This window comes from Rissa tridactyla, chromosome W, assembly GCF_028500815.1.
Source record: "Rissa tridactyla isolate bRisTri1 chromosome W, bRisTri1.patW.cur.20221130, whole genome shotgun sequence".
NCBI lineage: Eukaryota > Metazoa > Chordata > Aves > Charadriiformes > Laridae > Rissa > Rissa tridactyla.
In genome coordinates this window covers 26,262,689-26,276,956 of record NC_071496.1, presented here as the reverse complement: position 1 = coordinate 26,276,956, position 14,268 = coordinate 26,262,689, and the positions used below count along the sequence as shown (strand labels likewise).

Sequence of the window (14,268 nt, the reverse complement as noted above, 5' to 3'; positions counted from 1 at the left end):
GAACACTTCCAGGGATGGGGCCTCAATGACTTTTCTGGGCAACCTGTTCCAGTGTCTCACCACCCTCACATTAAATAATTTCTTCCTAATAGCTAATCTAAATCTACACTCTTACAGTTTGAAGCCATTACCCCTCATCCTATCACTACAACCCCAACTCTCTCAGCCTGTCCTCACAGTAGAGGTGCTCCAGCCCTCTGAACATCTCCGTGGGCCTCCTCTGGACCCGCTCCATCAGATCCATGTCCTTCTTGTGTTGGTGGCCCCAGAGCGGGGCCACCCTCCTTCTCCCTGCTGGTCATGTTGCTGGGGATGCAGCCCAGGATGTGGTTGGCTTTCTGGGCTGCGAGCGCACATTGCCTGCTTGTGTTGAGCTTCTCATCTACCAACAACCCCAAGTCCTTCTCCTCAGGGCTGCTCTCAAGCCATTCTCCACCTAACCTGTATTTGTGCTTGGGATTGCCCCCACCCAGGTGTAGTACTTGGCCTGGTTGAACTTCATGAGGTTGGCATGGGCCCACCTCTCTAGCCTGTCCAGGTCCCTCTGGATGGCATCCCTTCCCTCCAGCATGTCGACTGTGCCACACAGCTTGGTGTCATCAGCAAACTTGCTGAGGGTGCACTCGATCCCAACATCCATGCTGCCAACAAAGATGTTAAATGGTCCCGCTCCCAGTACCGGCCCCTGAGGAAGACCTCAGTGTGAATCTTCATGCAAGGCTTTGTGTTAATCCTGGTGTGAATCCTCGTTCAATCCCTTTGTTATAGTTGAATTTAAAATAAATCGAGTCCAAATTAGATTCAATAAATATTTATTGAGGTAGGAAGGCAAAAGCAGCGCTGGGCGGCCGGGGAGTCGCAGCTCCACCAAAGGCTCGCCAATTCAAGCAAGCTGAGCAGCTCTTTTTATCTTCATGGAGGTCGGTTTCGACATCTTCGGTACGCCCCTCTGTAGCTTCTTGCTTGAGGTAGTTTAGATAAAATGTCGGTCACAGAATCAGCTCAAAACAATACATTCCGATAACATTGTAGTTAAGCTTTTTGTCAAACAGGAGTTCCCATGTTGGTGTAGCAAGATAACATTGTGGACATGTCTCTTCTGGTTAAACAGGGAGTTCTCAAGACTGCCACAATGGGTTCGTTCCTCTTGCTTAACTTGTTCGATCAGCAAATCACCTTTAGTTACTTATTACAATCCCCCCCTTCTTTTATTTATAAGTGATTTGCTGATCAAACCTAGACAATACCTCACAAGCTGCATCTAATTCAGGATTTTCGTTCGGTATAATTTTCATTGCCACTTCTGATTGCTTCATCACCATTAGCTGCACTTTTTCTAACCTGCTTTCAACAAAGGTTACAAATTTGTTAATGACACAGGGTCCAAAAGTCAGAGCCAATAGCAACACCATGAGGGGTCCCGCCAAAGTAGAAATTAAGGTAGTCAGCCATGGTGACTGATTAAACCAAGATTCATTTTCTAAAGTCATGGTAATCAATACCATTAATAGGATACCAGCTTTCATTTCCCCACTGTTTAGTACCTCTCTGCCTTCCTCGTCTACTCCTTTGCAGAGAGCAACGGGATATCAAGATCTTCTCGGCAGCAGCAGATAGTCTTCAGGGGAATTTTGCTGTTATCCTGTCAATAATTTCCAACATCTAAAGAGTTAGTTATCTCTCAAATATATTTCCACCTATGTGGTTGTTGTGCCCGTTTCCAGGCGAATCTTATAGCACACTGTCTTAAAACTCTATACCAGTCTGTTTCATATACTTCCCAAAGTTCAGGTACTGACAGTTCCCACCCACAAAATAATTTACGAATTTCCACTGGATCCTCTGGTCCCCTGGCACGTATCAAATCATTGCGACATTTCATACAGTAGGGTTGTCTTAAATGAAACACAGGACCAATCTCTATTACAATTTAGACATCGGCAAACAACCCAACATAAATGTCCGGAAGTAGGGTGTTTTAAGCAGGGTATTCCCCAGAGATCTCCTATTCTGGGCGATTCGGGTATCTCCGTCTCTGTTTCGCAACAAAATGGAAAAACCTGGGGAGTTCCTGTTAGTTTGTATAATCCACCCCCCCCGTTTGGTCCGGTATCCTTTCTTCACTCCAAGGTGCAAAATATACCTTTTGTAGAGTATTTCCTGGTGGTATTTGGAACCATCGATATAAACTATCTCTTACTTCCCTTCTGGAGTGGTTCATTTACCGGTCTCGCTTTTCCTTATCTTTACTCGAAGATCTCCTGGTTCCGACATCACAGTCCACTTCTCTGGGAAGATAGGTCCCTTAATTCTACTAGCATGAGTCCATCCTTTTTCTGCTGTCCGTACAGCCGTGTCTGTGGTAAGTAAAACAACAAAGGGTCCTTCCCAACGGGGTGTTAGGGAGGTTTCTTTCCAGGTTTTGATTAGTACCTGGTCTCCGGGCTGGATTCGGTGTATGGAAATGTCCAAGGGAGGTCTTTGTACTACCAAGCCCTTCTTTCTTAGTTCCTGTCTTCTTTTTGTAAGTTCTAAAATATATTCTGTTAAAAGTTTATCCTCGACTTTTGGGTGTTCCACTAATAACCCAAAGTCATAAGGCATTCCATACAACATTTCAAAGGGGGATATACCAGTATCTGTTCTTGGCTGAGTTCTAATGTAAAGCAAAGCCAATGGTAAACATTTAACCCAATTCGGTTTTGTTTCCACCATAAGTTAGGTTAGGTGTTTCTTTATCTCCCCATTCATTCTTTCTACTTTCCCAGAACTCTGTGGGTGCCAGGGAGTATGGTATTCCCATTTTGTACCAAACAATTCAGTTGTCTCTTTAATTACTTTGGATGTGAAATGTGGACCTCGGTCTGAGTCAATTACCACAACAGTCCCATATCTTGGAATAATTTCTTCCAAGAGAATCTTAATAACTGTCTTTGCAGTAGCTCTTACCACTGGAAAGGCTTCTACAAAGTGCGTAAGGTGATCAACCAAGACCAATAAATACTGATATCTCCCCACCTTTGGCAATTCGGTAAAATCCACCTGTATTTTCTCACAGGGTCTTTTAGCCAATTCACGACCTCCTTGAACCTTTTCCCTAAGTTGTCGTTTAGTCACTTTGTGACAGGTTAAACATCCCTCTAAAATCCTTTTAGCTAGACCGTATATTCCGACACAGGCATAGTTTGTCTCAAACTGATCCACTAAAGCTTGAATTCCCCAATGAGTTTTATGGTGTAATTTATTCAGTATTCCCCGAGCTAATCCTTTTGGAAGAATTTCCCTGCCGTCTGGTAGCAGCCATTTATCACCATCTCTTTTTGCTCCAATTTGTTTTAGCTTCTCCAATTCTTGGAGAGTGAAAGTTTTATCTAATTTTAGCCTTTCGGGTTCCTCTCTCAAGGTCTGAACCATTAATAATGCAGCCCGTTTTGCCTCCGCGTCGGCTAGATTGTTTCCTCTTACAGTATGGGTTAGTCCCTTCTGATGTCCTTTTACATGGACTATGGCTATCTTTAGTGGACCTCTTAATGCCTTTAAAACTTCTAAGATTAGCTTTTCATGGACTAATCCTTTTCCCTGGGTGTTAATTAAGCCTCTCTCTTCCCAAATTTTTCCAAAAGTATGTACCACCCCAAAGGTATACTTTGAATCTGTATAAATAGTTCCAATTTTATTTTCTAAGAGCTTTAATGCCCTTAGCATAGCATATAACTCACACGCTTGTGCGGACCAGGCTTTACTTAATGGTCCTGATTCTTTTATCTTAAAAGGATACCCATCCACAATAGCGTATCCTGATTTCCGTTGTCCTTCAACCACTCGTGAGGAGCCGTCCACAAATAATTTTTCTCCTTCGTCTAATTCATCGTCTTCTAAGTCCTCCCTTATTTTAGTCTGCAAATTTATTAGTTGGAGGCAGTCATGTGTCAAATCTTCTTTAGGTTCTCCGTATAAAAATTGGGCAGGATTCTGAATAGAAGTGGTTTCCATTTCTAGTCGAGGGGAGTTAATTAAAATTCCCTCATATTTTAGCAGTCGACTATCTGTAAGCCACTTATCAGCCCGTTGTTGCAATACTCCTCGAATGTTATGGGGGGTGTATACTTTTAGTTCACCTCCCAAGGTGACTTTTCCAACTTCTTCTACTACTAATGCAGTGGCCACTATTGCTTGCAAGCAGGTTGGCCACCCGCGGCTTACAGGATCCAGTATTTTAGAATAATATCTTACAGGCTTTCTCTGCCCTGCCCATCCTTGGGTCAGAACCCCATAAGCTGTCCCGTTATCTACATTGATAAAGAGTTGAAAGGGTTTACGGATATCGGGTAAACTGAGGACAGGTGCTTCTACCAGATCTCTTTTTATATTTTCCCAACGATTCTCATCTTCAGGGGACCATTTTACCAACCCGTTTTTAGTTAATTTTTCGTACAAGAATTTTACTTTACTGCTGTAATTTTCTGTCCACTGTCGACAATACCCTAATAATCCCAGTAACTGTCTTATCTGTCTTTTATTAGTGGGCGCTGTTAGAGACAAAATTCCTTTTACTCTTTCGGGATCTAATTTCTTGTGTCCCTTTATGAGCCAATGCCCCAAATATTTTACCTCTTCTTCAGTAAACTGTAATTTGGACTTAGAAACCTTTAATCCCTTGAGGCCTAAAAAGTTCAATAATTTGATGCTCTCATTTCTGACTCCTTCTTGAGTTCTTCCAGCGATCAATAAATCCTCCACGTATTGTATTAGAATTAGTCCCTGACTTAATTCATAAGATTCCAGTAACTGTTCCAGAGCTTGTCCAAACAAGTTCGGAGACTCTGTAAATCCCTGGGGCAAAACGGTCCACCGTAATTGTTGTTTTCTATGGGTCTTGGGGTTCTCCCACTCGAAAGCAAAATAGTCCCTACATTTTCCTTCTAAGGGACAAGCCCAAAAAGCATCTTTTAAATCTATAACACTATACCATTTATAATCTGGACTTAACTGATTAAGTATAGTGTGCGGGTTAGCCACCACAGGGAACCGGGTAATGGTTCGTTCATTTACGGCTCTCAGATCTTGTACTAAACGATAGGACCCATCCGGCTTCTTTACGGGCAATATGGGAGTATTGTGGGGAGACATACAGGGTTCCAAAAGCCTCTCAATTACTGGCTGCAACCCTTCTCTCCCCTCTCTAGAGATGGGATACTGTTTTATCCTAATTGGCTGGTCTGGGTCTTTTATGGAGACCGTGATCGGTTTGATATTTAATTTTCCCACCGACCCTGGGCTATACCAAGTTTCTGGATTAATCTTGGCTTCATCTTCCGCAGTTAATAAGCATAATCTTACTTTTAATTTCTCTTGCTCTACTTCCAAATTGATTCCTAATTCCACCATCAGGTCTCATCCCAAGAGGTTATACTCAGCTTCTGGGACCAATAAAAATGTTCCCACTCCATATTTATTTGGGGCTTCTATTGTTACATTCCTTATCAGGGGCACCTTAAAAGGTTCCCCCTTTGCACCAATTACTTGGAGTTTATCCTTTGATTCAACACATCCAGATGGTAACTTTTGGACTGTTGATCTTTCGGCACCCGAGTCCACAAGGAACTCGAACACTTCGTGCTGAGGACCCAATTTCAATTTTATCAAGGGCTCGGTAACCTTAGGGGTCCCCAGCAAATAGAGCCCCTGACCCCCCTAATCTTCCTTAAAAATCTCCTCCTCCTGCCTTCTTTTCCGACAATTTCTCTGTAGATGTCCCTTCTTGCGACAATAAAAACATTCTATGTCCTGCGAACTAAATCTTCTTCTTCTCGGTTCTACTGGGCCCTTCCGGGGACTTTCTCCTCTCCTGCCCTGATTTTGTCCTTCCCTTACAGCTGCCATCAGGATTCTGGCTTGTTTCTTCTGATTTTCTTCCTCCCTTCTCACATACACCTTCTGAGCTTCTCGTAATAATTCATCTAACCCCCTTCCCTGCCAGTCTTCTATTTTCTCTAACTTTTCCCTTATATCTGTCCAAGATTTAGCTACAAATTGAGTTTTCAGCAGGGCTTGACCCACTTGGCTATCGGGGTCTAACCCAGAATATAGCTGTAAACTTTTTCTCAATCTTTCCAGCCATTCAGTGGGGGTTTCATCTTCCTTTTGTTGTTCATTAAAGGCCTTATTAATATTTTGCCCTCTGGGTACAGAATCTCTAATCCCCTGAATTATCATATCCCGGAGATCAATCATGTTATTTCTATGTGCGGGGTCTTGATTGTCCCAATTGGGCCACTGTAAGGGCCATTTTACATCTCCGGCGGGACCATGCTGATGCCTCTGATCCCAATGCCTCATGCCTGCCGTTCTGATCATTCCTCGTTCTTCGTTTGTGAACAAGATCTTTAAAATAGACTCCATCTCGTCCCAAGTATAAATGTTAGGCCCGAGGAATTGATCAAAATGTTCTGCTACCCCTGATGGGTCCTCTAACAAGTGTCCCATTTCTTTCTTAAATTCCCTCACATCCCCGGAGCTGAGGGGTACAGATACAAATCCAACTCCGGGTTGTGGTCCCCCCATAGCAGTCTCCCTTAAGGGATACAACAAGTTTTCCTCCCTCCTTTCTCTAGTTTGACTTCTAGTTATTCTTCGATTAGAAGGAGGAGCCTCTTCCCCAGGTTCTGTGGGGGCTGTTGGAGGGAGATCTTGCTCAGGACCTTGCGGAGGGGGGACATAGGGTGGGGGAGACGCTGGAGGTTCGTCTACATCCCACCTTTTCTTTTTATCATTTTTCTTTTCTTTTAATGGAAACAAATTAGCGGCCTGAGCCGTGCCCAGGATCCATAAAAAGGCATATTCACTCTCCTCCTTATTAAATGGTCATTTGTTGTTAACATATATGTTTAATTGTTGGCATATCCAATCCTCTAAGGATCCATGAATTGGCCAATATAAATCTTTTCTTATCTGTTTTCTTCCCCATACCTCCATACAATAATAGACCAATTTCTCCTTGGACTTCCCTTTTCGAGAAGGGGAACTATCCCAATATCGAATCATTAGGCCTAACGGGCTATCTTGGGGTATATCGGGGAGCCCACCCCCACCCCGTATCTCCTGCATGGAACCAGAAGTCCTACTTTGCTTCTGTCCCATCTTCCGAAAGTGCCCTCTTTCACTCAAAATTCACTCACTTCCCTCCGTTCGTGGCCCACGCCCTCGCGGACAATGGGAACCGCACTATTAGGAGGTCCACACTCACTTCGTCCGGTGGGCTACTAAGCCCAGTGGACGTCTCAGTCACTCGCACCCGGGTACCCAATCCCCGACTGAACGGAACCGCAATGTACTTACTCACTCCCGAGTCTTCGTCCGGCTCTTCGTGCACAAAAATTACGGGGAACTGCAGTATCTCCTTTCTCTTTTCTTTTTGCTTTCCTATCTCAGTTCGGAAAATCCAGGTGAGCTAAGTCGGAATCTCCTCCGGGACCATCTGAAGATGGGGCGCCCTCCCAGAGTTGAATTCCGAGTCGGCTGTCTGGATCCGAGTCACGGCACCAAATTTGTTATAGTTGAATTTAAAATAAATAGAGTCCGAAATAGATTCAATAAATATTTATTGAGGTAGGAAGGCAAAAGCAGCGCTGGGCGGCCGGGGAGTCGCAGCTCCACCAAAGGCTCGCAAATTCAAGCAAGCTGAGCAGCTCTTTTTATCTTCACGGAGGTCGGTTTCGACATCTTCGGTACGCCCCTCTGTAGCTTCTTGCTTGAGGTAGTTTAGATAAAATGTCGGTCACAGAATCAGCTCAAAACAATACATTCCGATAACATTGTGGTTAAGCTTTTTGTCAAACAGGAGTTCCCATGTTGGTGTAGCAAGATAACATTGTGGACATGTCTCTTCTGGTTAAACAGGGAGTTCTCAAGACTGCCACAATGGGTTCGTTCCTCTTGCTTAACTTGTTCGATCAGCAAATCACCTTTAGTTACTTATTACACAAGGAATCACATACTTCCTTCCTAGGAGATCAAGAAAAGGCAGACACTGGCAAGATTCTGTGGTTTCACACTCTGCAAAACACATTAGGGTGTCCTGCTTTTCAGTCATAAGAATCACAAGAAGCTACGCTAGTCTGGAGAGTGTGTGAGTTGTAATGTGGTAGATGAATAGGGTGAATGGCTGACAGAGATGATGATGGGCCGTTAATTATCCAGACAAATATTGCCAAATGTCAGGGAGAGAAAATTTTAGATCCATCTGATTTCTGGGTCTGAGGTGCTGGTTGGTGTGCACCATCTGGTGAAAGACCAAAAATCTCTGGCTGGATACATTCTCCATGCATTCACTGCATGTTTTCATCTTTTTTTTTTTCCATGTTTTTACCATATGTTTGTTATGTCCCGGTCAGACTGTGTTAGGCCCGGGAGAGGTTCGCAATGATTCCAAGTGTGAGATTAAGACACAAACAAGGTCAGATGCTGGTCACTGCAGGTTTATTGTTATTCCCCAGCAATAGTCACTGAGACAAGCGCTAGAGTAAAGGCAGAAGTAGAGAAATGGCAGAAAGGAGAAGCAGTATTATGGAGCACAGCAAAAGTATAGTCACCACCACAGGCCCAACAACATCTCGACGGTCCTCTGGAATTCAGCAGTGTCTCATTGATCCATAGTTCTCAAGTCATGATGTAATAAATAGAATCATGTTTGTTAATCAAATCAGGCTTTCTTAAAGGCTGGGGAAAACTTACACTGTTTCGACTCTTCACATACTTGAATCGCAGGCATCCAGCGGGCTATCTGGTGCACTTTGATACCTCAAGGCCTAAATCACAGGCATCCGGTGTGCTGTCTGGGGCACTTTGACACCTCAAGGCCTAAATCACAGGCATCTGGTGTGCTTTAACACTTCAAAGGGAAGAGCTAAGTTGTGAGATAAGCTGAAAAGAGTCTCCCCAAGGACACTGATAAAGATGAGGAGCCTTCAGTCTCACGACCATCAGGAGGCGGGACAAGACCGACCCCCTAGCAACACGTCGCTTAGACACGGAATATACCAGGATTGACACATATACGGGAACCAGAAGAGTATATAATCAGCTACTTTCGGGGAGTGGGTGTGCGCCGTTGGCGGAGCAAAGACTCCCCGGCCGCCCAGCGCTGTTTTGCTTGCTGCCGCTTGCTTAATAAACTAATTTGATTAATTGGACTGGTTCCTGTCAATTATTGGGCCACAATCTATAACAAATTTGGTGCCGTGACTCGGATAGAGGCAATTTGGCTGTAAACCTCACAGGGGGGGCGCCCCGCTGAGTAAGCGGCCCCTGTTGGGGGTTTTTACACCCAAAACCTCTACCGACGAACTCGAAATTCGGCAGCAAGCAAATAAAAGCCGGCAACCCCGTAAACTTTGTGCACGAAGACCCGAACGAAGACTCAGGAGTGAGTAAGTATAGGCCGGTGATCCGTTCGGTTGGGGTTGGGTATCCCGGAGTGTGCCTGTGTGAGACGTCCACTTGAGGACGAAGCAAGTGCGGACCCCTTAGTAGTGCGGTTCCCATCTCCCGCGAGGGACTGGGCCACGAACAGGGGGAAAAGATTGTGTGTGTGTGTGAAGGCACTCTGGAAGATGGGACAGAAGAAAAGCAAGCCTTCTGATCCCATGGGTGGGTCGGTGCCTAAGGTTAGGTTACCCCAGATACCGCCAGACAGTTCGTTAGGATTAATGATTAAATATTGGGATGATTACCCTTCTAGGCAGGGTAAGGATAAAGCAAAAATGATACGTTATTGTATGAAAGTTTGGGGTGGGAAACAAATTAGAAGTGACCACCTGTATTGGCCCGTTTTTTTGGGTCCTTTGAAGATTGGATATGCCAGGCTTTACATATTTATGTTAATTCTAAGGAACCCTTTAGCCTGGAGGAGAGTGAATATGCACACTTGTGGATAAGGTCAGAGACTAGAGTAAATCTATATCATTTGAGAGAGAAGAAACAGGGGGGTAAAAAAAAAAAAAAAAAAAAAAAAAAAAAAAAAAAAAAAAAAAAACCAAACCAATTTGTAGCTAAATCATGGACGGACATTAGAAAGAAGCTGGAGAAAGTGGAGGATTGGCAGGATAGGGGTTTGGATGAGCCCAGAAAGTGTATGTCCGCAGGGAGGAGGAAATACATAAGAGACAAGCCAGAATGTTGGTAGCTGCAGTCAGAGAAGGGCAAAGGACGTCAACCCCTGGAAAAGGGTTTGAAGCTCGCCAGATAAGACAGGAGACCCGAAAACCTTTAAGAGGGAGAGAATGGGAAACTGTGGTTTGTTTTTATTGTGGAGGAAAAGGGCATGTTAAAAAGGACTGCAGAAAGAGAATGATGGATGAGAAAATGTTCAAAGACTAGGGGTGTCAGGGGCTCTATTTGCTGGGAACCCGAAAAAGAAAAAAAAAAAAAAAAAAAAAAAAACACCACACCAGAGCCCTTGATAAACTAAAAGTGGGTCCCCAGCAACAAGAAATTGAGTTCCTAGTGGACTCGGGAGCAGAAAGATCTACCGTTCAAAAATTGCCCCAAGGATGTAAAATATCCTCGGCGACTATACAGGTTATTGGAGCAAAAGGAGAACCTTTTGGAATACCCGTAATAAAAGATGTGTTTTTTGAAACCCATTCTAAGGTAGGGGTGGGGTCCCTGCTACTCATGCCTGAAGCAGACTATAATTTATTGGGCCGAGATTTGATGATTGAATTAGGAATTGGCTTAGAAGTAAAAAATGAAACACTAAAAAAAAAAAAAAAAAAAAAAAAAAAAAAATAATTTAAACTGTGTCCCTTACGAGTAATAGATGAAGAGAAAATAAATCCTGAAGTCTGGTACACCCCGGAAACAGTAGGTAAGTTAGATATTGAACCCTTTTCAGTAACAATAAGGAACCCAGAAATAAAAAAGCCGGATGGAAAATATAGGTTAGTACATGATTTACGAGAAATTAACCAGAGAACAATAGCTAGATTCCCGGTGGTGGCGAGTCCACACACCCTCCTGAGTCAAATAAGGCCCGATAATCAATGGTATAGTGTAATAGATCTGAAGGATGCATTCTGGGCATGCCCTCTCAAAGAAGATTGCCGAGATTACTTTGCTTTTGAATGGGAAGACCCAGATAACCATCGGAAACAAAAATTACGGTGGACGGTATTGCCCCAAGGGTTTACTGAATCTCCGAACTTGTTCGGACAAGCCTTAGAACAAATCCTGAAGGGGTATGAGTTAAGTGAAGGAGTCACACTGGTCCAATATGTGGATGATTTGCTCCTAGCTGGTGATAGCGAAGAAAAAGTGAGGCAGGAAAGTATTAAGTTACTAAATTTTTTGAGTTTACAAGGATTGAAGGTATCAAAATCAAAACTACAATTTGTTGAGAAAGAAGTAAAATATCTGGGACACAGACTAAGCAAGGGAACTAAGATATTAGACCCCGAAAGGGTGAATGGCATATTGTCATTACCGGCTCCTAGAACTAAAAGACAGGTTAGGCAATTATTAGGTCTCTTTGGCTATTGCAGGCAATGGATTGAGAACTATAGCAAAAAGGTGAAGTTCCTCTATACCAAATTAACTAAGGATGGATTATGGAAATGGTCGGAGGATGATGATAAACAATTAGAAACACTAAAAAAAACTGATTTAGTAAATGCCCCAGTTTTGAGCCTGCCAGATGTAAAGAAACCATTTTATCTATTTATCAGTGTTGATGAAGGGACCGCATTTGGGGTATTAGCACAAGAATGGGCAGGAAGAAAGAAACCTGTGGGATACTTATCTAAACTCCTGGACCCTGTAAGTAGGGGTTGGCCTACCTGCCTTCAAGTGGTAGTAGCCGCAGCCCTTTTGGTAGAGGAAGCCCATAAAATTACCTTTGGAGGAGAATTGAGGGTATTATCACCTCACAACATCAGGGGAATTTTGCAACAAAAAGCTGACAAATGGATAACAGATGCCCCGGCTCCTAAAATATGAAGGCATCCTAATTTCCTCTCCCAAACTGGAACTCGAGGTAACAAGCGTGCAGAATCCAGCACAGTTTTTGTATGGGGAGCCGAGTGACAAAATAAATCATGATTGTCTTTACAACATTGAGGAGCAAACAAAAATCAGGCCAGATTTAGATGAGGAAGAACTTGGAGAAGGAGAAAAGCTATTTGTAGATGGATCATCCCGGGTAGTTGAAGGAAAGAGAAAATCAGGATTTGCAATCATTGATGGAAAAACATTTAGTGTAATAGAATCGGGACCTCTGAGCCCTAGTTGGTCTGCACAGGCTTGTGAACTATATGCTGTATTAAGAGCCTTGCAACTTTTAAAAGGTAAAATTGGAACCATATATATGGATTCAAAATATGCCTTTGGCGTAGTGCATACTTTTGGAAAAATTTGGGAAGAAAGGGGTTTAATAAATTCTCAAGGAAAAGGATTAATACACCAGGAATTAATAATCCAGGTCTTACAAGCATTACGAGGACCGGCGGGAATAGCCGTAGTACATTTAAAAGGACACCAAAAAGGATTAAGCCCATTAGTCAGAGGAAACAATCTTGCTGATCAAGAAGCAAAAAGAGCGGCATTAATGGTGATCCAGACTAAAAGAACTCGGGAGGACTGTATAACTTGTGGAAAGGAATCAGACGAATTTCCATGTTATGAGTGTTGGAAGGATTTTGGAATCGATGCAGTCCCTTGCAGATGTCTAATTTATGATGAGTGTGACAACCCCAAGTATAGCCATTGCCATCTACACGGAAAAATTCACTCAATCCTGAGTTTTACAGTGCAGGAAAAAGATAAGCTGACTCAGATGAGAATCAGGGAGACAGAAAAAGGAAAGTGGGAACTCCCGGATGGCCGGGAAGTTCTCCCAAAACCTCTGGCTTTGAAAATCATGCAAAAATTCCATGAGAACACCCATTGGGGAACTCAGGCGTTAGTGGATCAGTTTGCCACAAAGTATGTGTGCATTGGTATATACAACATAGCAAAGAGAATAGTTAGCGAATGTATGACATGCAAAAGGGTCAATAAACATCAGTTACAGAGAAAAAGCCCTGGGGGGAAGGGAACTGGCTCACAGACCATTTGCTAAAATCCAGCTAGACTTCACTGAACTTCCAAAGGTGGGACGATATAAATACTTATTAGTAATCATAGACCACCTAACCCATTTTGTGGAAACTTTCCCGACAGCTAGAGCCACCGCTCAAACCGTAGTGAAGACTTTGCTGGAAAATATAATCCCTAGGTATGGATCCATTGAGGTAATACACTCTGATAGGGGCTCCCATTTTGTTTCAAAAATAGCAAGGGAAGCTCTCTCCTCTTTGGGGACAAAATGGGAATATCATACTCCCTGGCATCCACAAAGCTCGGGAAAGGTAGAAAGAGTAAATGGGGAAATAAAGAAACAGCTCACAAAATTGATGTTAGAAACTAAGATGTCATGGGTAAAGTGCCTCCCCTTAGCACTATTGAATATAAGAACACAGCCCCGAACTGATGTAGGAATTTCCCCCTTTGAAATGTTATATGGGATGCCATACGATTTAGAAATTCCGCAGGACCACCCCCAACTTGAAAATTCACAAATTAGACCTTATATAATTCAACTCATGGCTAGGAGAGTAAAGCTGCGGAATAAGGGCTTAGTAGTACAGAGACCCCCCTTGGATGTAGCCATGCATAACATAAAGCCAGGAGACAAAGTGCTAATCAAATCATGGAAAGAGTCCTCATTAACCCCCGTTGGGAAGGGCCCTATCTCGTTTTACTCACCACAGAAACAGCCATCCGGACAGCAGAGAGAGGCTGGACCCATGCGAGCCGCGTAAAAGGACCATTAAAAGACTATTCTTGGGAAGTGACAAGCCCGCCTGGAGATCTGAAGATTGCCTTCTGGAGGTTGTAAATGGACACACATATAACTGTGGTACAAGTGAGCGACTACAGCATATCGGTGGGGTACGGTTACGGTGATACAGGGGACATAAGAATCAAGTGTGACATTCTGAGCTGTAATTGTTATCCTTTTTATTTGTTTTATTTGTAAAGGGTGTCAAGAACGGAGGGGGACCCATTGCCGTTACGGGATACCCCCTCGAGGGGTTTGCCAACCTTGTGGGGACAAAGAGCGTGAGCTCACCAAATTGGCTCTAAACATAAAAATATTTAATGGTGAAATCCAGGAGCAATCTAGTGAATGGCGGGAGATATTTGCACGGGGTATTAAACCAGAGTACTATT

The 14,268-nt window shown here is 43.4% G+C and overlaps 1 long non-coding RNA gene across 1 annotated transcript; it reads left to right on the top strand.

The window, feature by feature from the left end:
* Positions 1-8,789: 8,789 nt before the first annotated feature.
* LOC128901931 (uncharacterized) lies at positions 8,790-13,864 on the top strand. The gene is made up of 2 exons (XR_008463549.1): positions 8,790-9,428; positions 13,779-13,864. It is a non-coding gene; the product is annotated as an uncharacterized LOC128901931 (long non-coding RNA).
* Positions 13,865-14,268: the final 404 nt, after the last annotated feature.